This window comes from Lonchura striata, chromosome 8 (assembly GCF_050655825.1).
Source record: "Lonchura striata isolate lonStrDom1 chromosome 8, ASM5065582v1, whole genome shotgun sequence".
In the NCBI taxonomy this organism is placed as follows: Eukaryota; Metazoa; Chordata; class Aves; order Passeriformes; family Estrildidae; genus Lonchura; species Lonchura striata.
This window is the reverse complement of record NC_140710.1, coordinates 18628819-18650295: the sequence shown is the minus strand read 5'-3', so window position 1 is coordinate 18650295 and position 21477 is coordinate 18628819. Positions and strand designations below refer to the sequence as shown.

The following is a 21477-nucleotide window of genomic DNA, read 5'->3' as shown; positions in this document are numbered from 1 at the left end:
AGCTGATCCTAAAATATTAAACAAGGTTGTACCCCCATGAACTCTCATCTATCCACTGCTGTTACAAAGAGAACTGAAAAAGTCAAGTCTTTGAGATGTATGTTAAATTTCTTTGTTTCTTTCCCCTCCATGTTTGATGGAGGAGCTGAAATCTCAATACAAATCCTATTTCCAAATCTAGGGGTCATTTCAAGCAATAGTTACAGAAAGGTACCTTTCCATTCCCTAGCACAATTTTTCTAAGGCATGTTGTCATCTGATGATAATAGGGTCTTTCACTAGCCAATCTCAAATTATTGGCCATGTGACCTTATATTCAATAAATATTTATTTGAGAATCATAGGTTAATTAATTTCCATTGTTTCTGTTTTAATTCTATACATGCTTATACTATACAATTAGAGAAAAACACAGCCACGAGTAAATGTTGCTCATACAAAATGTTTCTATTACCCTTTACTTTTAAAACCATTAATAGATTATTAGGAGATGTAAACATTGGAGACCATGGATCATATTTGCATGTTAATCAAATCCATGAATTATACATTATTTTCTATGGAGAGTACTAGAAACAATATTCCTCCTTTCTTATAGCTATAAAAGCTGGAGGTTTCCTGGAGCACAGATCACATCCCCTCTGCAATACCTTCTGATAGAAAGAAAGAAATCCAGCTTTTCAAAGCAATCTCTCACTAAATGAAATAGATTTGTTTGTGTTGCTTTGCAACACACAAGTGTGACAGTTCATTTTAAACAAAATAGTTTTAATAATGTCATTACTAATATCTCTTTGGTCATCTCTCTGAAAAATTGTGTTTTAATAGGAATGTTTCATTTTAATAAATGGCAGAAGAGGCAAGCTGCCCTGAGTCAGCAGGAAGTGGATATACACCAGAGAACAGGCTGATTGTGTTAGATTCATCCAGAACATTGAACAGCACACAGACAGTCCAAGAAAAAGCAACTGGCTGTATTCAAATGATTAGTCTTACTGCTATGCTGTAGCACAGATTCACACATTCTTCTATTATTCCTTGACCTTCTGCCAAAAACTCCCACTTCAAGTAATAATTAGAATTAGTGTTTCCAGTGCATGCTTCCATCTTCCTAACAAACAGTAATGAAATGTGGCTTTTACAAAATATGCAGTTAATTAAACTTTTTTTTTTGAACATTGTTTGACTAATACAGTTCCCCTGTGCTAGCCCCTCATTATGCCTGACTACCTGGGATTGGTGAATTGAAAGAAAAGCACTATCAATAAGATGAGTGAGATTTCAGAATTTTGCACTTTAAAATTGCTTGTGCTTTTAATTTTTTTTCTTTTTCTTTTGTTTAGGTCTTGGAATAAACTGAAAAGACACCCTTTATTTGTAATCCTGTTTTTTTAAGCTGAGGACAGTATTATATAACAACTCTACGAATACCCTCAGTGTGAATTTGAAGAACACATATATCAAGTGCTACAAGATAACAAGTGCATTTCTAGGCAAGCTTTTTGAAAAGGTGTATCAGCACTGTATTGCTTAATAACACTATGCAAATAGATATTCTGATTTAATTTTAAAAATATTATTTCATGCTTTTTAACTGTCTGCCTTAATTATCCAAATGCTGAAGAAGTATAGTCTTTTGATTGATGAGAGTTCCACCCCTTTACCCACATCCCTGCAGATATGAAGCTCCACAGTTTAGCACCATAAATCACTGTGATTGTAAAACTTAACTACTGTATGATCAGAGATCACATGCAGTGGTAGCCTGGATATGCATTCATCCTTCGTTATGAACGTTTTAGGGCTAAATTTATTCTGGATGTTTGGAGAAATATCTGTTTCTTCACTTAAGAAAGCAATTCATTTTAAATAAGCAATTCTTGCAACATTCTTGCAACAATTGGAAATAATCACAGAAGTCTTCTATTTGCAATCTTCATTAATGTGAGTTATTTCATCACTTTAGGAGAAATCTTTTCAGAGGAAAACAACAATTAAACCCCTCCCCCCAGACTCTGACAGCTAAGGATCTATGGATCAGCCATTTTAGTAATTAACCACAATTCCTCTGATTTGTGAATTTCCAGATGATGAGGCAGGAAGCAAGTTACATCTTGGAGAAATTGCCCTCAGGAGAGAGGAAAAACTATTGCGAGGTTGACAGCACAACCTTGTACCGGCACAGTTTCCCTTCCCCAGTGGTTCAAGGAGTTCCAAGCACCCTCCTGTAAATCATCAGCTCACATCTATTTATTATCTTCCAGCCCAGTGCACAACACTATCTGTTACACACGGATACCAGCAATATTGCAAGGTGGACTCAAGGGATAAAAGACAGCAAACCCTGCACACCTCCTATGCCTGAGTCACACCCACTATAAAGCCAGGCTCTGTTCATAAAGCTCATGCTGTTGTCAGAAATGAAACAATATGAACTGTTCTGGTTCAGAGTAGTGTTTTTGTAGTGTTTCTGCAATATGCTTGATCTTATCATCTTGATATCTTTGTGTTATTATACAGAGACAAAATTTATCTGCATAGTAATGGACAAAATGTCATTAAAATATTGCTATTCATTCAATGATTGTTGTTATATTTGGACTAGGCACCAGCTTCACTCTGTGATGCTTGTCCTGGAATATCAATAAATAAATCATAAAAGCCAATGCTTCAAATATTGAAAAATTCACACTTCAAACTGTGTTTTGAACTATACTGAGAGCAATGCCTCAGATTGTCCTTTTGCTTTATATGAACAGAAGAAATTCAAAGTAGGAGGAAGTGTCTCCTGGGATTTGGCATAGGGGAGTGCCACAAACCATCAGCCTTCCTGTCTCTGCTGTGCCAACGAAGCCTCTCCTGGGATGTACCACGAGAAACACACAGTGTGTCTGGGGAGTTAATGTGGCTTCAGATGAAATTATCTCCTGCAGAATCCATCTTGCCTGTTGTTTGAGTGCATGCAAAAGAGCCAGGCAGTGGTGAGGAGCCAGGCCACAGCAGGACAGGTGAAGGCACAGAAAAAAGTAGAAGCATTTTCCTATGACTCTGTTAAGTGAAGTTTTTGCATCACAGACTTATGCCGCTAGTGAAAATGGGACATCACGCCTCTTTTTCTCCTTCTTTCTGGAGCCCAAATTTGGCAAGAGCAAACTTACTGAAGTCCCCACTCTGTTGCCCATTTCACTCCTCACTAGTAACAGATACCTATATTCTATGGTGTGATTGACAGCATTAAAAGGAGAAATGAGGGCAAATGTCCTTCTGAAAAGTACACTCTAGTTCAAGCACAAGTGTTTGGGCTGATGCCCAAGTTGCAGAATGACTTTCCATGGTTTGCATTGTGTGGGGGACCACTAGGCAATTCTAATGGTTCTTTTTCTTTTGCTTTAAAAGCACTGAAATTAGATGAAAGCTAGAAGTAGGAATGGTATTTTGTTGTAATTGTAAATGCAAAGCTAGATGAGCACTAGAAGTCACTCAGGTACATCTATTCAAAGGCCAGAAGAAAAAGCACTGCAGGTATTCAGTGCTTTATCTGATTAGAAAACAGCCTGGCACAGATGTGATTTCTGCTCCATATATCAAGCTATGGCAGGCTTTTGCTGCTTCATTATGAAAGCATGTGAAGTAAAATAGGTTTTGGAACATAAAAAATGACAAATTTGGAAAAATATCTATATGCCAGATGGGTGTAGGAAGAATCCTTGTGACAAATATATTATTAAGGGAATATGCATAAGGAAAGAAACTGTGCCCAGTTCTTCCAGGGATGGACAGGCAGGAAGGTAGCGTCTCACTGTGTCTAATGTATTTTCATCTAATCTAAATCTAATTAATTATGTTGCATCGCTGACAGACAATCTGGGCACTGCACACAACAATGGAAGGCTGCACCGGGGCTTCGGGAGGGCTGGCGGTAGCTTCGCCCTCGCTGCTTTAGTTCTCGTTGCCGGGGGAGCAGGCCGGGCTGCCGCCATCCCCGCCGGGGAGGGCAGGGCGCGCTCATCCCGGCCCGCTGGCCTGCCCGGGGCGGCGCCGGGAGCGCCTGGGCGCGGAGCGTCAGCACTCCGGCGCGGCTTCTGCTCCCGTGCCGTGAAGAAATAGGAGCGTTTTGGCAGGGGCTGTCGCGCTGCACTGCTGCTTTGGGGCCGAGCTGGTGTCTGGGCTGGGTCCGGCCGCGCAGCTCCCGGCTGCCGGGCAGGAAGGGCTGCGGCACCGGGAGCTCGCCCCAGCTGCCTGCCCGGGGCCGAGCGTGGGGCAGCTCCGCGCCCAAGGGCCGGCACACGGCGCACACAGGGGCGGCTGAGCTCTGCTCCAGCAGCCTCGGGGCCGGCAGCAGCGCCGGGCTCGGCCACGGGCAGGGCTGATGGACCGGGCCCTGCCAACTTGGGCTTCGCAGTGTGCGGCCGGTGGGATCCTCCCGCCCGGACGGGTGGGCCAGGCCTGCGGGCCCTTGAGGAAACATCACTGCCTCTTCTTGAAAGCAGGCAAGTCAGTATTTCAGCTTCAGGAGCATAATAACCCAGAAATAACCCACGCTCTGGCCGGCCACTCCCATCTGGGCGGCCGACCCGGTCTGATGAGGTCGTAACAGCAGCCAGAGGAGCTGCGAGGGGATAATCACACGCCGAGCCTTTGGCTATTGCCAGAGATGTAGAATACCTGGTCTGGGTTCAAGGTGTGGCGATCTAGCCGTGATTAATGCGTTCAGAACTGAAACAGAAATGGAGGTAGGGAGGGTGGTATGGCAATCGTATCATTTGGCTTCACATAATTTGATTTTACTGATGCCTCATCCACTATCTGATTACTCTTTTCCTATTTAATCCCAGCCAAACCAGGAGGCTTTTGCTCACAGGCTTTTAGTACTATTTTATTTGGCAGTTATAGAATAAAAGAATTTTAGTATTGCCTTAGAATTTTTCCTGACATCTATCACAACCAATCCAGCTCATATGTGGGTGAACTGTGTTTTGATCCAATTATAAAATTCTATTGGAGTCTTGTTACATTCTTATCCCATGTGCATGTTGAAAAATTCAAGAGCAAAAGAAAATTCTACAAAATGTTTCTCATTTACTGTAGGCTTGGAGACACAAAACTGCATCACATAGTCATTTGTGGAGGCTAATAGCAAACTAGAAAAACAACGTATTCTTCAGGAAAAACCCACCCTGTTAATCAGCAGCAAGACTTAGAGGGAGAACAGTACAATCTGTGTATAGATATTACTGGCAATCGTCTTTTGGAGACACAACATTACTTTTGTTAATTGTTGTAACGAGAACTTTGTTGATGTTCGTCCCAGAAGTTACAATGAAAAAGGATCTGCCAGTCTGAAGACGTTCTGGAGGGTGCATAAAAATGACAAATTTGAAAGAACCCAGACATAAAACGACCAAGGTAACACACAGCTAATGTCCCAATGGATTGCAATGACTATAATACTTAAAAATGAAGATACTTTACACACTCTTAGCATCTCTATAGCAAAAATGCATTATTAAATCAACAGCCCATGCACTATTTGATTACCATGATGGAGAAGTTGATCTAGGATATTTCTGTCTCAACACTTTCACTGTCTTCAGGCTGCAAAATATAATAAAAGGAATTAGGTGTCTTCCTTGCTCATCGGCTATAGAAAGCCATGCAGAGGCGTAGCTTCACAGACAGAGTGCTGCTCCCAGGGGAGGAAATGCACTTGCTCCAAAGCTTTCTGGCTCCATCCTGGTGGAGTCTCTCATGCACCTACAATCCAAATCCCCGTCCTAAAGCTGGGATGTGCCAGGACCAAGCCAGCAGCCCTGGGCTAGAGCCAAGCAACAGTGGCAGGGCCAGGGCCAAGTCTGGAGCTCAGACTTCAGCTGCGAGCTGTTCAGCCACATGGAAAAGCCAACAGCTCTTTGACTTTCCCAAATACTGCTTGGAATTCATCCCTTTCCCTATCGGCCTGTAGGGATCCTGTAGCTGCCCCTAAGAGCAGGGGCTGGGTGGCACTGCTGGGATGGACCTCTGTGCCCTGGCCAGCTGAGCTGTGTCCTCCATGTGAACCCCAGGCCACTGTGCACCAAGGCAGCAGCAAGGCCATGCCGGGGGTGGGCAGGACACGGGTGGCCCTGCAGAGTGCTGGCACAGGCACCCTGCACTGCTGGGCTGGCTCAGCCTGCCCATGCTGCTGCTGTGGAAATGTGCCGGCAGAGGCTGGGAGGGGAACACCCAGCAGTGGTCACCAAAGCTGAGAAACCCAGCTACATACAAGGATGAGAGATGCATGTGTGCCCACGAACCATGTTAGGTTGTTCCCAAGGCTGTCTGCTCTTGGTTACATCAGTTTGGCCTCTCTGTGATTCCAGTAGCTTGATAGTCCCCTTTTCCTTATTTCTAGGGTACAGACCGGTTGTTGGTCCCCCCCTTCTGGAATCCTGTCTGTTTCTGCACCCCATGGGAGGCTGATAAAAGTGGCACCTTTCCCCATGGCTTCCCCTGGTCACTCTGAGCCCCATTATTAAGCTCTGACACAAAAATCTGTTTAGTCACAGAAGCAGATTGCTTCCATGAAGCACAGAAATGTAATTTGCCAGTACTTAAGCTACAATATTGAATACTAACATGAAGTTCCTTTCCCTTTTCAGTTCTTTATAGCAAAAAATACTTGGTGTGAAATCTTGTTTCTATAAGGGTCAGTGATAAAAATCTGCATCAGTGACAGAGCAGCGTCTGCCCTTCCTCTGGTGAGTGGTTTTATTGGTTTTGCATTTAAAGCTGTTCCAATGCATCAGTGCTTTCATTGCCAGTCCAGAGCACTCCTACACTTGCGAAGCTGGTGAAGAGGTCATCTCCATATTCCCCTTGCCCCGGCCGTGTCTCAGGCAGCAGGGCAGCCCTGTGGGGTTTGTCCTGCAGTGCCAATGGCCAGGGTTTCAGCTCTGAGGCAGAGCACACCCCAAGAGCAGTCGTAAGCCAATACACCTCACCTCAGGCTCCAGCCCACTGTAGTTAATCATTAAATAATTCTCCTGGTGATGTTATCCAGTGCTGATAAATTACAGATTTCATTGTTTTGCCTGGAGCTGCATTAAATTGTGTTAATTTCATTGAAGATTGACACTGGCTTTTATTTCCTTTTGCTACTGTTTTGTCCTGTAAAGCGACACTGTCTACAGACTTCAGATTGCTCATATAATTGGTACAATAGATTTTTTTCTTATATTTGGAGAAAATTTTAATCAGAGCCTTTGAAATACCAAGAACCTTGAGATCAATAAAATACTAATGATAGTGTATTAGAAAAGGAATATTAACACAAATCAAATAGCTTTTAAAACAACGTTATTGTTGACTATGTTTGTTTTACATGTGATCTCAGAATGATTTCTAATTTTATACAGCAGTGAATTTATTCCACCTACAATACACGTTTCTGACACAGGGTTTTCTCAAAAACTGAAGATAAAATACATTATACATCTTCCTGATGAGCCAAATTTTCATCGGTCTGATTCTCTCCTTTGGCAAAAGAAAAAAATATCCCCAGGTAGTCCTACTCTTTTCAGGCAAAAGAAAAAGGCTGTTTTAAGTTAGTGTGATCTTGATCTGTTCTTTGATGACAAATCCCACCTATTTTGGAACAATTAACATAACAGTTCAATGGGTCTTGAATAAAGCATATGGAAAAATTTGGAGCTGTAATTTACAACTAAAAAAATGATATTAAATAACCTCTGTACCAGCAGGAATGTGACGCCCTACAGTAGACTGTTGTGGTAAATAAGAGAAGGTTTTGATTGTGCACTATTGTAGCTCCCTGAGCAGAATGTTGAGTTCAACTAGGAAATATTGAATAAAACTTCATATCCCCTCTGAGGCTCCATATCACATCTGGTATTTTTAATAGAGGTTTCTCTCAAGGTTTTCATTAGGGTACCTGGGGTTTGCTTTGGTGGGGTTTTGTAATTTTTTTTAAGCACATGGTATAATGCAGTCTAACCCCCCACTTTGCTATAAATGTGCACAGAAATTAATTGAACAATAAATTAGGTGTCAGGTGCCTCCAGGCACTGATAGGTATTAATGCTCCTGAGCAGCCTCACCTGGGGCATCCCACCCCCTCCAGGGACTGAGGATTTAAGCTCAGCCCTTTGCATCCCCCTGCTTATCAGCAGTGCTGTGGACCTGCTGCTCTGCAGCTCCTGGTGGGTGCCCCCTGCTGATGTGGACTCTGGCCTGTGTATGGCCTCCAGGCTTGGTGATAGAGCTGTCCTGTAAGTATGGACTTGGCTGGCAGTCTGTAGGGGAGTATCTGGTTTGGACCCTGACCTGCAAATTATGCCCTAAGCTTGGCCCCAGGCCTGTGTGGCTGCTGTGAACGTGCCTGATGTTGGGACTCATGGTTGAAGCTGCCCTGCTCTCTCCATTAGCTGCTTTGTGACTGATCCTGGTCATGCCTCCCTGTCCTGCTGGGAGAAAACATAGTTAGTTGAATTCAGTTAATACTGTAATGGAGTTTACTTAACCTGGAGGAGCCTGCCCTATCCCATGTCTTCAAAGCCTATTTTGAATTAGAAAGGCAAGATTTCTAAGATTTCTTAGGAGCATAAGGAAGTATGTAGACTTCATATCTTGAAGCAATTCTTCTGCAATAGCCTTTCAGCTCTAGTGTTCCAGACTTTTCCTCAGAGACACAGGGACAGGGGCTGCAGTTCCTGCAGGGATGCAGCTGGTGGAAGCCAGCTGACACAGCTGTAGCTGAGGTAGTGCTGTTCTCTTATCTCCTGTGCAGCCAAAGGGTTTCTGTGCTTGCTCACTTGCCTGATCTTGTGTTAACCTATTCTGTGCAAACCCAAGCTATTGTTCAAGAATTTTGTAAATCAAGCCATAAGCCTCCTGGCATCTGTGTGTTTTGTGTGGGCCATGGTAGAAAATTTGGGGTGGTGGGAGCTGAGAAGAACTGGAGGGTTTGTCTTAGTTTGCCTTTTTTTGGGACAGAGTGTTAGAAAATGACTTGATCTAAATTGCATGTATTGTTTCAAGAGAAGGACTACAGTTATTTGCAGCAGAATGGATTGAGTTAAAATTCTCCAAAATACCTCCTCAATAAACATCCAGCTCTTAAGAAACTTGGGGCACTGTTTCATACATTTAGCAGAACAACTTACACATGTAGGCCATTTAAAGACATGGGATAAATAAAGCGCCTTATGTTGCATTTCTCCACCATTTAGAAAAATATGGAAAACAGTGTTACTTTGCCTATGTTTTTGTCCAACTCCATACAAGGCTCATCTGACCACCAGGAGGACACAGGATAACTATGTACAGGTTTTAAGCCTTACACTCAGGCTACTACTTGGGGAGGTTTTCCAATTTTCCTTAAAAAAAAATGAAACAGTCTCTTTATTTTGTCAGATTCTGATAGGGCACGTTTGAAGAAGCAAGAGTGTGCTTCTCTGGGATAAGTGCAGGGTTCTCCTCCAGGATATCTGCAAGTGTATTTAGATGTGTGTCTGTAGTATTAATGTGAAGGTAACAGAAGAATATGGGCTTCATCCCACAAAGTTGTAGACTGGAACACCTGCCAAATCAGATGCTTTACATGTGGGGTTTGATTGGCATAATCTTTGAATGTTTTTTGTTCCCAACTGCTCTATGTAGCTTAGCCTAGAAGCTGAAAAAAAACTGTGGGTCCCTCCAAGTACTTGGGATAATATATTCTCATTTTAAAACTATGGTTGAATATATTGAGTAAGGGAAAGAAAGGCATGAAATCAAGACTTCAGAAGCAAAGCAAGGCAAAAAGTCACAATGTTTGTTTCATGATGTATCTGGGATCTTACCACCTGGAGAGGTTTGAGAAGCAGACCTTCCAAATAAAAATAGCAGAATACTAAAACATTAATAGTAAAAAGCAGTGGTGAGGTACTTCAAAAAATCTACATTTTACAGAAGTGTAATCATGATTTAAAAATACAAAAACACTGTGACTCAAAAGAGGGAGAGCGTGGGTGTTTGCTGGGGATGAGTCAAAAGAGAAGAAATTTCAATTCCAGAAAGCAAATGCAAAAGATGAAGCTCTGTAAGTAGAGCCTGCAAAAAGGCAGACCAAATTTATGCATTTGTTCTGCATCCAGGGTTCACCTCCATGCTATGCAGAAGTCATTGATTAACTGACATTAGATTGAAATGGGGCAATTAGACAGAGTAAAATGTCTACAGCATAAATTATACAAGAAAAGTGTCTGAAGAGAGCCTCCCCTTTGTCTTTAAGACTTGCCAGCTGTTCCTTTTCTGCCTTGTGATTTTTACCTTTCCAGATAAGCATATTCCTTTCTCTAAATCAATCTGACGGAACAGAGCTGACTGTGTATCACAGGCTACAGCTGTATGTCCAGATACATTTTTAATAGGTCAGCCAGTCCAGTGGCAAGACAGCACTGATTCATGTTAGCAGAGGAGGAGGAAAATGATGCTGTGGAAGCACCTACAGCAGAAAGCACTGCACACTTCCTTGGCCCTGATTGCTTTAAGCAGTTTGTCACACGCTTAAACTGAAACATGTGCTTTGGTCCCTTTTGTAGTCAGTGAATCAGGTGCTCAGTCTTCTACAGTATTGAAAATTAATTACAAGAGATGGAAATCCTGCTGTTTTCCAGTATAAATAATGGAAGTAAATCTCTGATTCGTTGACAAAAGAAAGCTGAGGCAGTTCTGTAGCTATACTGGCTCGGTTCTCTTTGCTTCTAACAGTGCAAAAATGTGTTTAAATGCTTTTTTGCAACAGGAACAATGAAAACTGGGTGGGTTTTTTTAGAAACAGATTTCTTTAAGACTCCTCTTGTGGTTGTGGCTACCACAGTGTGATCCAAAAACACCTTAGTAGTGAATTCAGCTTATTTGTAAAGGAAAACTGCTCTTTGCCATGGTCCTAGGGTTGTGTGAGTCTCCATGCCACGAGTATGCTTTTGCTCTTGCTCTTGTCCCACTGCCTGGAGAGCCATGGATTGTTAATGAGGCTACCTGAACAAACCCTTCTACAGAAGCACAGAGCAGTTTGAGATATATCCAAGCTGCCACTTTCAGCTGCAGTTTTTACAGCCTGTGTCCATTTACCAAGCCCAGACCTGACTGAATATGAATGGTCACAGTTATGGCAGCACAGCCACACTTGATTCTTTCTCATATCAGTACTGAACAGTGTTTGAGAGTAGAAGATGTGCACAGACCCATCTTATAGGGGATGTTTGATTTGTTCTCAGGGTTGTATTTTGCTTCCTAAAGGCTGCTCTGAGCTCTGACAGGAGTGGGAAAGGCAGCCTGCCCTGATACACTGGGGACAGAGCCAGGCATCTTTACAGTGCAGTGTGCACTGAAAGTCTCTGAAGGACTACAGCAGGTTTGGCTTTTGTCCAGTATAAGCAAAGCAAGCCTTAGCATCCACCTGTTTGAACAACACAAGGAAAGACCACCTGGCTGTGCTATACAATGACATGGAATGGGCTGTTGTAAATAAACTGGGCACTAAGCATTTCCTGATCTTCCCTTTAATCATGATAACAAGATTAATGCATAAGCTTTTCTACTGTAGAATAATGTGCAATTTGTAGTGTGACCACATGAGATGAAGACTTGATCTTTTGTAAAGTCCAGGTTAATGTTTACAAAATGGGGAAAGGGGAAATGGATGTTTAAATTGTTGTTGGCCTATGCCAAGTGCTTCAGCAAGTAGTCAGTCCTATGCTGAATGCAAGATTTGACAGTGAATTGGCCTGAACTGGTGGTATCTGCTGGATGATCTCTTCAGTTTTGCACTTAACTTTCAACATATTGTCCATGTAATTCAAGTGGTGTTTTCATCCATTCCTTTTCAGGCCTTTGTATAGAAAGGCAGACTTGCTATTTCTGTGTGGTTCTAGCATGGCACTGGTTCTGAGACGCACAAACCTGATGGTATCTCCCCACTTATCTGCAGCAGTCAATACCTGATTCCAGTTTTATCAGGACTGCCTCAAGCATAGGAATGCCACGAAAATCAGGTGTTTATCCTGTTTGTTCAAGTTTAATGTGCCCAGTCAAGGAAAAAGGAAACCATGTAAGCATTTGGCTAAGTGGCATTTACATTAATTTTGTACTGGGCTTTATCTGACATGTCAGACACAGACTTAGTATTTCATAAACATGTCTCCCAGCCTTCAAAAATGCAGATTTATGATTTTGAAAATATTTTACCTAAGCTGAGAACATTTAGCTTTTCATAATTGGGTTTAAGGGTTGTACATATCTCATCCACTCCAATCTGAAGAAAAAAGTGAAGTGTTGCCATTTTTCATGTATGGACCATGAAAAGGTGAAGGTTGACTCTAATGACAATATATAAAAAGAGAAATGTCTCATATGTGCTTGTTCAGTAATTTCTTGGTGGTAAGGAGTATTTATACAGCACTGAAGTTAAAATATCTGAATATCACAAAGCATGATGATTTTGTAGAGTGAACTTTTATAACTCATTTGAAATGAACCTGTCAGTCATCATTAATGGTCTGTGAAACCCTATCCCAAGGTGGTGCCAAGTCTTTCTCAGAGAAACATTGTGATAAGCTCTGCAGTGTACACAATAAATCAGGGAGTTTCACAATGAGTTACATGATAAGCTTTGCAGGATTGCACAGTAAATCATTGAGTTGAACAATTACACAGTAAGCCTCCTTAGTTTTTTTCTTTATGGGAGCATCTATCAGTAATGGATAAAAGTCAATATTCATATTTTTATACCACTTCTACTACCTATCTCAAATACAATTTATGGACACTTCTTAAGGTTGGTGGTAAGACCACTCTGTTAGCCTTGTGTGCCTGCACATTTGTGATACAGTTAATGCAGTACTGGGGGGCAGTGCACAAGGAGCCTAGAGAAGTCTAAAGACATTGCTGAGGCTGACTCAGAAATGGGAAAGGTACCCTTGGCTTTCAGCAGAGCTGTGCCAGTTTACAGTAGCTGAGCTGGCTTTTGTCTCAGTTCTCCAAGAAGGTATGTACAAGGATTTCCAATTTATTCAGACATTCACATTCACTTTGCTCTACCTTGGTTTTCACTGTCCCATTCAATTTTTTTCAGTCAGCATTGCTATAAGCAGCATCTTTCCTCCTAAACTCAGTTTTATTGATTCTTGTGGTTTACAAGACCATTCCTCTCCCTGCCAGCTCCTCTTATGTGATTTAACCTCTGCACCTATTTGGTAGGTCCTATCCCAATTTATTTTTACCCCCAAATTTCAGCACTTCAGCTGTCTCCTGGACATCTCCCATTGATGTTTCCTTGTCCTTCAATGCTGCAGGCTGAAACTTAACTTCTTGCTTTTCCTCCCAGGCTAATGCCTGATGCCCCTCCCTGCCTGTCTTCAGGGCTCAGACTTGTCTTGTTTGCTTTTCTTTCATCTCCTCCTCCCTCCTCATGTCTCGCTGCTTCCTAGAGACTTGCAGGGCCTATTGCCAAGTGCTCCAAACATTCCGTTTGCATTCTTCTTCCTTGGCAGAGCCTCCTAAACTCCCACTACTCCACCCTTTGTGTGCTGCTTCACAAATGCACACCTTCTAATCTTCCAATCTTGACACGATTAAACAATAATAAACTAATTTCCTGGGCCATTTCGTCATGGTTCCTGCAGGTGTATAAACTGTTGGTGTCAGATTGTAGGAGATGTCTGCCTTTCAAAGAGGAAGGAGTTATGTTTGTATTAATTCTGCCTCCATAAAGCATTACATACTGGAAAGGGCTGTCGTGCACACCAGAACTGCAGGAGCCGAACCTCCATCTGCAGCACGGCAGAAAAGCTCCAGTGACATCAGGGGCTGTAGCTCAGGTTTGTGCTAGCTGAAGGGCTGGCCTTGGGTGGGGACTGTGGAGTGCAAGCGAGGAGTTACTGAGGCCCTTTTACCTCTTTTAGAAACCCACTGCAGACACAAAAAACCACTGGAGAGGATCTCACTGAAAAATAATAAATCTTGATACAATGCTTTGTGGTTTTAGAATGACCCTTCATATTTGTTTTATTGAATATATTGTTAGAAAAATAAAATATTTTGGTTCATGAGCTTCAAGCTGCTGCTGTCTTCTAAAATGTAGGCATGATGCCTGTAAGTGTACATGAGATTTGCTAGTGGTAATCTGTTGTATATGGTGGTGAATTCAGGAAGGACCCCAAGTCTCTGTAAGCCAAGGTTTGTTGTAATCACTGAGAGTAAAGTTCGTGATTTTGTCTGTTTGAAGTCACCTTATTATTTTCTATAGATGTTCAGTTGAGGTGGTTGTGAGGTTAGGAAGAGGGAAGGAGAGGTGAGAAATATGGAACCCTTTCTAGTCTGTGTGCAAGGCAGATCATGTACAGCATACATTGCTAGTTTAAAAGCCCTCAAGAGGATGCCACAGGGCTCTGATGTAGCAAGATATGTGCAATATCAACACTTGCTGCCCTTATTTGAAATGTCATAAAATGGGATGTGTACACTTGGTGCGGAAGGCGGCTGTGTAGCCTCAAAGAAGTATGTGTAGGTAGTATATTGCAGCTTTTTCTGTGTGGTGTGCTTCTGTTGTAGCCAAGCTACAGATTAAATCCTGTCTTGTAGCTGGTGAAAATACTGGCACGTGCCGTGGCATGAACAGCCTCCACACGTGGCACGGAACATGGGTGTTCCCCTTTCGTAGGGGAGCTGCCTTATGCTGGGATGCAAGGAGCCTGCAGTTCAGGTTTGTGATTGGGGTGTGTGTGTTTGTAAAGCATAATGGGGGGAGCCCAGAAGCCTCTGGGAAAGCTGGAATTGGGATGAGGCTGTCAAGACAACAGTCAGACCTATATGTGACCCTCATATGTGCAAGTGTAATGTATGTATTGACACCAACTTATTAAAGCAGGTATTAGGAGCCAAGAGATAAATTTACAAAAGGATTTTATACTTGGGAGCTGGGCCTTTGAAGCTGTTGTTCCTCTCTTTTATAAAAATCAGGAGACATGCTGAAATTGCAAACTGCCTTGTCATCCCTGGAATCAAATCTTCAAATGAAGAGGAAATCTTTTCTTTTTCCTAGAAAAGATGTACTTGCTGGGTCTTTTCAGATACCATTTCTATTTGTGACAGGAACTTTTTCAAGGAAATGAGCAGAAGGTAGAACAGCATGCTGCTTCTGATTGTACATTTCTTAATATGCTTTAGAAATATACACACTGGCAACACTTTTACAAGAAAATGCCTCATCTTTCATTAAAGAATGACTTATAAAAAAGCCTTGACTTTTGTATGGCTGTGTATTTCATTAGGTATATTTCATACTTCTCTAACAACTCCTAAATGGCAAATAGTCCTGAGTAGTACTGGGAAAGCAATTTGCTTTAAATGGTTCATTTAGGTGAGTTTAGCAATTTTATTTTGTATATTAACAGCTTTTCTTAGCTCAGCTTTTCCACTTATCAGAATACAGGTGTTTAGTTATTGACAGAGATCGTGCAGAATCTCTGTAAAACAGCTTTACAAAATCAAACATTCTTGCTTTCCAAATGTTATTTTTAATTTCTCCAGATACAATACCATGAGCAGGTAGAGTTAGATTGTTTAGCACTAATGGGGAACACATTTGATTTCATCAGATTTCCTGTAAGCTATAGGAACTGTACGTGCCAAAGAGCAACTCAAAGTGAACACTAATTCCAAGATAGCACCAGAAGTCAAGTTCTGAGTGTTTTATATAAATGTTTTTACCAAAAGTCATCTTGTAACTTTGATCCTCCCAACGTGCTACTTCTAGCACAAATTCCTATGAAGAAAAACAAAAGCACAGAGTAAATAGAAAAGCCAAGCCCAAAAAGATTCACATCAGCAGGCTTTGCAGTGAAATCATAGTTTATTCTCAAGCAATGATTTCTCTTACTTCCTCCTTATTACCCTTATTTACCCTTCCTTTATCTCAATGCTGGAATTAAATCAGTATACAAGTGCTTTTCTTCTCTGAATGTCCTTTAATTTGACAGCCTCATGGCCTCAGTGCCCTTCTTTGCCAAATATTGCCTTTTTGTAGACACGAGTTAATTCCTATCATATTGGGAGACAGGCTTGTGCACAGTGAAAGCGCAGCTTGCAAACTGCTTCGTTTCTTTCCAGCCCCTGAGGAATTCTGAATGTGTCAGTAAGTGCAGATAAAACTATCAGCATGTTCCTTCTGCTTTCTTCTGAGAATTTTTCTCAGCCATATCCTAAAATATGGGGTGTTTGTTTTCTTTTTATTTTGCCCACTGCTTGCCCCATCCACTTTCTTTCCATCTCCCCCATTTCCCACCTCCCCTGTAGGAATGCAATGGCAATATATCTTCACTTAATCTCCTTGCTGCAATTTGTTTGCGTGGCTGGAAGGAAGTGCATTGTCACCCATGAGCCTTTACACCTGCCAAAGCTAATGAGCTATGTTTGACCCTCATTCTGATGGATTATTTAGAACTTCACACCCCTAGGAGAGTTGTAGTGTCCCAAAGGAGCAGCTGAGTGCTCCTACAAGTATTTCTAGAAACAAAAGACTTCATATGCTTTCTGTAATACAGATATTGTTGAATAGATCCTATTTCAGATCTAAAATGCATTTTTTCATTGAATATCATAATTCAAGTTTTAATAGCAGAAATATGATAATGGTATTTTTACTGACAGCTGATGCTTCAAAAGTTTATTTGGACCAACGGAGGTGATGCAGAAACAACAGTCCTTCTGCCTGGCCTGACCTGTGGTCCTGTACTTTGTTTTTGGTGTATGTCTTGTCCTCCTAATCACTGACAGCAGTGACTTTACTCCTGAGTGATGGAGACTGAGGTGGGATCAGAACTGGGTCCTAAAACTCATTGCTTTGGTGACATAACTCAATTATGACAAATAGGAAAAGGAGGTGGGTAGTTGCTCTAAAGATATTAAGTGATTAGTGATGGGTGAATATGATGTTTGTGGTCTGATAGGAAAAGCACTCAGAAAACTGAACACACATTTTCCAAAGCTTGTCTGGTGGGGAAGGGGGCCATGAAAGGCTGGTGGTACACCCTAGAGACTTTTCCTATGTCCATCTGGATGTGTAGCAGAGAGGGGGAGTGCTGCCAGTGGCACTCTGCTGATGTGGGGCAGGTGTCCCCAAAGAGAAGGCAGGCTGGTACTCACTGACTTGTTGGGGTTTTTTCTTTTACCTCTATGCAGAGACTGTTATTTTTTGAGGAATTTTCAGATTAAAGTCTAGACAACCTAGAGAGCCTTTCAAAAGATCCACAAACCCTCTGAGTCAGTGTGTTGTATTTATCTCTTAAGGAACCTTGTCATTAGGCTCAAATTAAAAATGAGCTGTCAGTTTCTATTAATAATTAATGCCAAAATGTTAGCACTTTGAAAGACTGTTTCAAGTGTAACACATTCCATTTAATGCTGAACAGTTTTATATTTACAGTAATTCCACCTTTCATCCCTTAATGTCAACCTCTAAATCTTTAATGCTTTAATCACACTTCTTATTTTGATATCCCAAGTGAGCTGTTCTAACCTGTGTCCACTCCCTTTCCATAAGGTGCACATTTTATACTGGAAGGTTAGTCAGCAGCACTTGTTAATTATTAAGGAAAACAAAATGCTACTGCTGGAAAATTATGTTTGTTCCCAGCTGTATGTGTTACCTTTAATCTGTACTGACAAGAAGCAAGAGGAATCATAAAATAATCAGAGGAGCCAGGAGAGAGGATTGTTTGTGAAGAACATTACCCAGCAGAAATGTAGACAGCCTTGATTTGATTCCATAAATGAACCTAATTACTGGGTAATGCATTTTTCTATGGAAATAACATATCTGTAAAATATGTAGCTAAAAGAAGGCTTTGTGAATTTGAAAGCAGGTGATTTTTGCTTTTGAGCTGTGATTCCTATAGCATATTCCTGGACAGCACTGACTCACTGAGAGCTTTTGTCTTGGGCATAGGCAACACAAATATTGTCCATTCTGCAGCATATGTCCGTGAGCCAAGTTCTTTATTTGCAGCCTTCCAATTGTGAATAAGGGAAAATTCTGTAGAGAAACAGGCCACCTATGTGTTGTGAAGTTTTCTTTTTAGAATGCACGTCTTCTGTAAATATCCATGATATAATAAAATAAATACTTGGAATTTTCTTAACGTCAAAGCAAATAATGAATATTCTAGAGAACTAGAAAAGGCACATTACTTGTAAAGAAAGGAGACATTTTTGAACTTGTAGCTATAAAATATATTGCTCCAATTTGTTTCCCTGGCTGTTTCAGTGAAGTGAGACGTAGCTATACAGTGAAGGGTATTTGTGATCAAATTTACATAATATTAATGGGTTATAGAACAATATTAAACTAATCATCTACTGCCTAATTATTGGGATCAGTAGGATGAGACTTCATCTTGCATCTGGCAGATTCTTGTGCCATATATAACATATATATCTACCAACATATAATAAATTTACCAATTTATGTTAGAAATTTGTTATTGAGATGTGTTTTCTGGGATAGATATTTAAGACTGTTATCCATATCTTTTTTACACAAGTCCTATTGCATGGAGAAGGCAGACAAGGTGTTTCACTGTAACAGAAACCTCAGCTTGGCCCTTCCTGTGCAGAAACTGAAAATAAAGTCTGGTGCTGGGGAGGGACCTGCTTTGGCCTTTGGGGGCCCCTATGAATGGGCCCCACAAGGCAGTCCTTGTATGGCCCATGTTTTCATCATGTATGTTTGTTGCTGGGAAGGCACCCAGTCTCTGAATTGGAATGCTAACCATTTTTCTTTAATAATATGTTAATTCTCTTATTCCCCTGTGTCATGTGGTCCTTTTCTTTCGCCTTGTTCATGTTTCTCATAGGTGTACTTGAAAACCTCTCCATTGGCTTTGCATTGGTAGCTGAGAGTTCAAACACGTGTGCAACTCACAGCAAGTACTACCTCACTGCATGGCAATTCTTTTGAAATCAGGGGACTGTTAGACTGAGACCCAAAAAATCTCTATCCTGTTTGGCCTGGCCATTCCCACGCAGGCAAACAGAGTGTTGTGTCAGTCATGTAGTATTTTGCACCCATTTCACCTGGCTGCTAGTGGAAGCATGATGTGGAAAGTGAAATTTGATACTGTATTATGATCAGTTCTAGCAGCATTTCCACCACAGATGCATATATTTCAGTGAAACCAAACTGGAGTAAAAGAAGGTAGGCTATTCTCAGCCTATGAATTTACTCTTGTATTATCAGGTCTCAGCAATATTATCTGCTTCTTTTATCAGGCTCTCATTGTTTGGCTTTTTTTTATAATTATATGAAGAGTGGATGAAGTTCTATTAAGTTATCTGTGACTAGAAAAAAAATTACTGCACTGATACTTTCAATCCTCACTGACATGTAAAAAAGGCATTCAGAGTTTACTGAACCTCTGCCTTGCACATCAAAAAAGAAATAGAAAAATTCCTGCTGATACATTATCATGCAAGCATCCAATTCAGTCTTGTCTTGCTGTGGAGACATGCACAACATACAGGAAAGACTTAATATTTATAAGATGCCCAACAGGACTAAACAAATGGACACATGTAGAACGTGTATGTTATTCATTACAAACATGATTAGTGTTTCTATATAATAGATGTGTTGTTAAAGCACAGTGGATTCTTCGAAGTTTACAAGTTTGTTATGAATTGATTTATTCATGAAATGCTTTGTTTCTATGACAACTTTATTGGTTTGCCTGTGGTCTAAATACATATAGGCATGGCAGGAATTCTACAGTACAAAACAAATTACATGCTCCCACCTGAATGGCTTGATGCCTTTAGGGAATGTACAGAAATTGTCCACAATGAGGGCTGAAATCACCATAGACTGTGCCAGTATGAGAGGGCTTACTTAATAAAGAAAAATGCTTAAAGGTCTTCCACAGCTTCCAACTCTGCAATAAAAGCAAAAGATGGAAACGAAGAAAGGAATCTGGCAGGAAAACATAAAAGGGACCCAAAATCCAATTGCAGAGATGCTAGTGTATTCAAGAAAAAGCCACAGATCAAAGACCAGCACTCTCCCACAAATAGAGCTTGCAAGAAGCTATTAATATTCATAACAGATCTAGACCTACAAAAGAAACTAGAGACCTATTTTTTAGTAAAAAATTAGTGTGAAAGTATAGGAAATTTGTTGATAAAAGGATAGGAAGGCTTGCTAGGGCAACACAAAATGGCATCAGAGAAAATCAATAAGAGGATCAAATAACAGAAATGAAAATACACTAGCAATAATTAAGACAGGGACTTGTAAAAGAGGTCAGAAACCTAAGGAGAGTAACAGTTTTCAAAGCATGCAAGACAAAAATTGTGTAGTAGTGCTTCTGTGAGTGACCCCATGACATAGGGGTCTCTCCAAGACCGTATTTTAAACTTTGGTGGAACGATGATGTGTTGGCTCCTCCTGTCCTGTGTGATGCGAAGTCTTTTGGGAAATGATAAGCAAGAGCAGCAGAAACTGAAAGCTTTCAAAACAGGAGCAGCAGAGAGTGCAGTTCCATGCAAAGCAAGTTTTCCAGAAATGTTTCTTAATCTAAACAAAGCTGCATAGTATTCTGGATCATTTTTAGAAAATTGGTATGAGAATTTCAAAGGGAAGAAGGGGCACTGATAATCCTCTGCCTAGCCTGAAACCCAGTGTGAAAATGCCTTAAATTAGAGCCAACCAGTGCAAATGCAAATTCTGTATTGGTAAACCACAGACTGCATGTCTAGCTCTTCTGCCTCTCTCGGGAACCTGTGCTGTGGTTTAGGTGTTCCATGCTCTCTTGGCTCAGACCAAGTTTTTGCCTTGTAATTTGGCTATTGGGCTGTCATTTATTGAAGTATTTCACTGATTTTGTCTCTTATCATAGAACATTCAGGGGACAGGCATATTTTGCAGCACTATGGATTTAAGGATGTACTGCCTCCTTTGCACTGCAGTGAAGCCAGACTGTACGGCCAGTTGGGTTTGGTACCTAAGATTTGGCTCAGTGAGTGCCTTAGTCAAATATTTTTTCATTTGTTTTGCATTTTTGAACTAGGTCATCTGCTTTGAAAGGTGACCAGGCTGATGGAGACAGGCACTGCAAGAGAGGCAGAGTCCTGAGGCCAGAAAGCAGAGACAAGGAAATGCAGGGAGTGAGATGGGAGGTTGCACATGGCTTTGTGCAGGGCACACAGCATTCATAGCTCGCCCACTAAGGTAAGAAGCCTAAGACAATTGACTAATTTGACATGGAAGCACTGATAAAATAAAAAGCTTCTCCAATTAGTGCATGCTCTCTATTATTTCTGACTTGTGTTCTGACCCAGTCCCTTCCATATTCCTAATTGCCTGTGCTGCACTAAGTGATACTGCCTTCTACACGTTTTTATGAGCTGTGGTCTCCCACAAGAGGAGAGATTTGTGAGCAGCAA

General features: G+C 41.3%; 1 long non-coding RNA gene across 5 annotated transcripts in view; it reads left to right on the top strand.

Annotated features, from left to right (window-relative positions):
* Positions 1-21477, top strand: part of LOC110467949 (uncharacterized) — a 111989-nt gene that overhangs the window by 40497 nt on the left and 50015 nt on the right. Inside the window, exons 1-2 of one of the 5 annotated variants that reach the window (XR_014956899.1) lie at positions 6750-8267; positions 21102-21262. The exons of 1 other annotated variant lie outside the window; for it this stretch is intronic. This is a non-coding gene — a long non-coding RNA (uncharacterized LOC110467949). 3 more of the 5 variants (XR_014956897.1, XR_014956900.1, XR_014956898.1) reach the window with 3 other exon arrangements.